The sequence below is a fragment of the Rhinoderma darwinii genome, chromosome 3 (assembly GCF_050947455.1).
Source record: "Rhinoderma darwinii isolate aRhiDar2 chromosome 3, aRhiDar2.hap1, whole genome shotgun sequence".
Taxonomy (NCBI): domain Eukaryota; kingdom Metazoa; phylum Chordata; class Amphibia; order Anura; family Rhinodermatidae; genus Rhinoderma; species Rhinoderma darwinii.
Window position 1 is genome coordinate 27,852,030 of NC_134689.1, and position 6,085 is coordinate 27,858,114.

Consider the following 6,085-nt stretch of genomic DNA (forward strand, 5'->3'; position numbering starts at 1 on the left):
TGGGGCCGTGCAGGCAGTCCGTGATTTTTGCGCAGCGTGAGTCCGCTGCGTAAAACTCACGACATGTCCGTTCTTTGTGCATTTTTCACGCATCACGCACCCATTGAAATCAATGGGTGCGTGAAAATCACGCGCACCACACGGAAGCACTTCCGTGGGACGCACGTGATTCGCGCAACAGCAGTGAAAACTATGAATGAAAACAGAAAAGCACCACGTGCTTTTCTGTTTACAAAGATCCAAACGGAGTGTCATATTGATGACGGCTGCGCGAAAACCACGCAGCCGCGTATCATATGGTGATGACACACGGAGCTGTTAAGTGCCTTTTGCGCACGCAAAACACCGTGATTTTTGCGGGCGCAAAATGCACACGCTCGTGTAAATCCAGCCTTACTCCCATAAATTATAATGGAGAGAGTCTCATTTATTCGCAGCCATCTCATCTTTTCCACTTCTGTGTTAGGAAACGTCTGTCTCTTTAAGATTACCATGACTACTGGTCTAGCTTCTGGGCGGCTCTGGTTTAAGTTGTTCAGCCTATCCCTTTTCACTGTCTTTCTTCCTATCAGGTGTAAGGTTGGAGTACTTAAACCTGGTGTCACGATCTGTGGGTACGTGGACCCACTGGGCCGTACCGCCGTAGCAGTATGGCAGCTGGCCAAACAGGGTACAAAGTCAATATCTATAGTTCGGATAATGGTACCTGTGGCAATTCAGAGAGTAGCGATGGTTTAGGCTCGGATGGAACTCTGGCAGCAAGCAGACAACAGGTGGGGAAAAACACAGCAGGTGTAGTAGGCAACACAACACGACTCCAACTCAGTATAGCACAGGAACACGGTAGCACGGGAAACAGGATACAGGTATCAGGAACGGTAACCCTGGAACTGGAAAACACTCAAGGAACCATTTGCAAAGACAGACACAGGTATATACAAACACGCTCAGGCAATACAGGGAGAGGCAGAGCCCTTCTTATAGTCCAGGGTGATCTGGGAGCAATCAGCACAATCTCACACATGTGGCTGGCTCCTTAAGGCTGGACTGAGCTCCCGAGCGCACCCTAGTGGTCACTGTGGAACAGGACGGCCGCATGTGCAGACATCTCTGGAGAGAAGGGCGTCGACAGGATGGGAGGAGTTTGTGGTCAGCGACCACTGACGTTACACCTGGGTTGCTTCTGTGTTCTTTGCTTGTGGATTTCCTGGTTTCCATTTGTTTGATCAAGCTACTGACTATACCCTGTACCTTTTGGTTATTTTGACTTCTTGGAACTGGACCTCGGCTTGTCTCTTGATTACCCCTTGCTTACGGATTTGGACTTTCTGCTCCTGGCTGGTACTGACCTCTGCTATTCCCGACATCCCCTCTCTTTGTGATTTGGACTTTCTGTTTACCCTCTGGCAGTCTTGTTTCCAGTTCTGGTATTGCCTGCATTGCACCTCTTATCCAACACCGAACTCTGTTTAAACAACCTGGGTTCAATGCAGCAAAAACCATCCCGCCTTGCAGTGGGCTCTGGCGAAAACCATAGAGTAGCCTTAGACTCTGGTGATCAGAGTTGTGACGGATTTGGGGTTGGGGATTTATTGTCACACTCAGTCCTGACAGTCTCCAGCAGCCTTTGGGGAATCGCTCACCCAGTGATTCCATAACACTCTGCAGTGCCAAACCGAGAGGAGTTCCCAAATATGAGGGTGCCAGAGATGGCTGGGGCCACCCAAAAAACCTGGGCCTCAAGCTGTGCACACCTGTTATACAGGATGACCTGAATTTAGACTTTGGGTCAGACGCTCTGTAATTATACATAACTGTCAGCCACAATATCACTGAACCATAAGGTGCTATGACGTGTAAAATACATAGCAAGTCAAGTCCAGTGCTAAAGGGATTTGAAGGAAATCTCCACATGTAACCAAATGTTAATTTCTCTTCCTCTGCTTGGTGGTATTTATTTGTTTATTTCCTGTAGCCTATATAGCGGCAACATATTATGCAGCATTGTACAGAAATTGTTACCATTGACATCAGTTACTGGGATCTCTCTTCAAGACATTTTTTCAATATAGACAGTTAAAAAGCATATTTAACGTGAAGTTATTTTATATTTAACTATGTACTTCTACAGCACCATTTTACATGTAGAATTGTTCTGCGTAAACAGTTGAGTATCTTTGTACAAACATTGCATTACTTATTTTTCTACTGATCCTGCCTTACGGCCTGTAATAATCCAGAGCTGCATTCACCATTCTGCAGATCTCAGTGCTGCAGTCCCACAACATCACTTGCTGTTTCCATGTCTGCACAAAGATTTCTCTTGCGATTTTTATTCTGGAAACTGTCATCTTTTTATCAGAAACTGTACATTAATAACTGTCCTAATGTGTTATAGGAGCTCAGATAAGATGTTAATGGAGTTTTCTCACCACCTACATGACAGTCTGATATGCCATCACTGTTTGATTGGTGGGGGTCCGACTGCCGCTCATTTGAAATGTCATTACTTTCGGCTTACAATAGGTGAAGTAGGGGACTGCTACTATGTGATTCATGTCACTGAAAATGCCAAAATGTCATAAAGCTATTAAACATAAAAAAAGGGATTTGTAATTCTGTGTCAGATGAAGGCTTGTATTAAAGCCTTTACATCTATAGAGTTGATTAATTGTTCTTCTCCGCATACAGAACCAGACAATTCAGATATAATTGTAAGGGCCCTTCTCTAGACAGTTATTCCCATGAGCGTGTGTAATTACAGGGGAATTTCCTGCTGCTATGCGGAATGTGTTAGAGCAATAATTACATATCAATGTGGTACGTTCTGCATGAAGATGTGCAGTGCAGGTATTGTGTTAGCAGCTAGCATTTTGTATTTGCTGATTCACATACTAAGGTCACATATAAGTAAGGTTTAGATAAAAAAAAATAATTATATTGATGCATATTAAATCTCTCCATCTTTGTCTCCACATAAACCATGCCTGTAAATCGAGAATGGTCAGTTCACACTTGCATTTTTGCTGGATGAATTTGGGCTCTGTTCACATCTGTGATATCACTTCCATTAATAATGAAGCAAACTTTAACGAAAAAAATGCTCCTATGTACGGGCGCTCTAGTGTGAATGGGTTATTTCTTCCACAAAATCTACTGGGCTTCTGTGCAGCTGATATGTCCGCCTCGGAACACAATCAAACACACATTATCATTGGCTGCAATTGCCAATTCGCCACCCACATTCACTAAACTTCCTAGACTCTCTGTTTGTTGTTTGTGCCTCTATTTGTCTGTGTGTCTCTGTGTTTGTGTGTATAAGTTCCAGTATGTGTTTCTTTGTGTGTGTGTGTGTGTGTGTGTGTGTGTGTGTGTGTGTGTGTGTGTGTGTGTGTGTATTAGTGCGGCTTAGTGCCTATATATGTATCTGTTTCTGTGCATCTACTACATTATCTGCTCTCAGTTCTCACGGTGTGTTAGCTGTGGTGTTACATAGGACTGCAGGTAACACTACTACATTATCTGTACTCAAGAGTTATCACTGTGTTCTCTGTGGTGTTACATAGGACTGCAGGTAACACTAATACATTATAGGGTAACAAACGGGAGGTCCACGTCCTTTACCCTGGGTGAATAATCTATTATTCAGCAAATGCTTCCGCATTTTTCTCAGATTTAAAATTTTGGCAATTAGGTTTTAAAATATACTTAGATTTTTTTATAATATTTTTTACAAATACTTATCATCATTCCTTTTGCTACCAAACCCGTGTAACAGGTTTTCTATACTAGTATTATATAAGTTGAAAAACCCTCTCCAGTAATGTCCACGCTTGTATCTCATTTAGTTTTATCTTAGGTCCACATTTCTGTGCTGGTTTATTTCTTAACATATCTTTACAGGCGTTGGATCTCTGTTTTAGGGCTTGTCCACACGTAATGGAATTGCTGCAGAAAAACCGCACCATTTCCAGCGTTTTTTTACTGCAGAAAATGGTGGGATTTTGCGGCGTTTTTTCAAGTCCATAAGATGGTGATATCTGTTCTGAAAAACGCAGTAATTCTGTCCACTTTCTGCAGCAGGAATTGACATGCTGCGAAACGAAAAAAACGCACCGCAGGTGAATTTTGGGAAGGAAATTTTACGCAGTGTGTGGATGAGATTTGTTGTATCTCCCCCTCTTTGCTGCTACTGTATTCCACTGCGTATTTTCCGTCCTCAATTCCGGACAGAAAATACACAGCAATTCCGTTATGTGTGGACAATCCCTTAAAGTTACAGACCTCCAAATCCCCTGCATAAACAGAGATAAGATTTGGTCACCACTAGAGGGAGCTTTGGAGATTACTGCCTCCTGTTTATACATTGAACTCAATATTAACATAGTTTTCAGTAAACTCATAAACTCCTACTAGTGGTTGCAAACTTGTGAATTTTTAGCTTTCTATGATAAAATTATATAAGATATTCCAACATACAGATGTCTCCTTCCTTACGTTTCCGCATATCTCAACATATTCTGAGATAATGGCGCAAGATGACTAGCTATGATTTTTTTTTTATCTCAAGATACTTTGTCATGATATGTCAATAACATATGTGTCTATGTGTGGCCACCCAGAGGTTGTGATGTGAGTAGCAGCCTGTCAAGGGATTTTTCCTAGCATGTCGCGATATTATATTGAATTTGTTTCATGAGAAATTGAAGTCCATAACTAAATTCAAGCGAAGGTAAGGCCGAAATATCCGTATTTGTAAATCCCTTTGTGTTATGTTAAGCACTTGCTATCTCACTAGACACAGACCAACTCTAAACTCATTGTACTTGGCTGAAAGATAGCACCTTTCTTCGTATTTTTTTTTACTGTTTTCTCCTGTGTACCATTGTGGGGTATAATGTCTGATAGTTGTGAAAGTTGATTTTGCTCTTTCTATTTTAGCCATTACAAATGTAATCATTAACAATAGTAAGTGTAAAGCCGCAGAGGAAAACATAAACTTTATTTAATTTTAAGGAGTCTCTAATATTGTAAGCAGATAGTCAGATAACGTCAAGGAATACCAGCTTCTCATTCCATTTTAAGAGCCACCAGTGTGTGTAAAAAGTGAGGGAGGGTTCAGCGCTTTCTGGAAATTTTTATTCTAATAGCTTGGTGGAATGTTAAATAAAACATTTTTAAGGACAAAGGGTCCATGGTGTGAATGCTAACAGTTTCAGGAATGTTTTAGGTACAATATACAAGTAATTTTTTTTTCTTTTACAGGGAATTCAGGCCGCGTGTTTGTTTTATGGTGAGATTGCTGTGGATTGTGGGAGTATGTTTATGAATGAGGGAAATTCAGAAGAGATCACAAAGATATACTGTCTAAACAGAACATGATGTCTGTAGACTTCATCCTCCTATATAAACATTACTCTGGAACTACATTCAACTTTCTGTTTAAAGGGAATGTGTCGCAAATTAAATCTTTTTTTTTAAGTGTCGTTACTTATTTCTATTATATTTTTTTTTTCTTCCATGGGGGAAAGTATTAAAAATTAAATAATAATTTGACATGTTTTCTTATGTTGGCCACCAGGGGGAGCACTTCCCAGAATTACAGCAAGGTGAATAAGGCAAAGCAACCTGACTCACAGCTTCTGTAAATGTGGGAGGGAATCTCACCCCCCCCTCCTACAAGCCAGGAAAAGGTGTCTTCAAATTGCTAAGCAGTGTCCGGCTGCCATTTTGGGTGTGATTCTGCAGCTGGAAGAAGTTATAGGACACACCAAAAGGCTAAGGGTATGTTCACACGCTTACTAAATAAAGGGAAACAAGCTCCTGAATTTCAGCCATTTTTTAATCAAACTCGCGTTTTTATGGCCGTTTTTGGAGCTGTTTTTCTATAAAGTCAATGAAAAATGGCTCCAAAAACATCTCAAGAAATGATGTGCACTTCATTTTGATGGGCGTCTTTTTACGTGCCGTTTTTGGAAAACGACCACGTAAAAAACGCCCTGACGGAACAGAACGCCGTATTTCTCATTGAAACCAATGGGCAGATGCTTGTATGCGTTCTGCGTCCGATTTTTCAGCTGAAAAC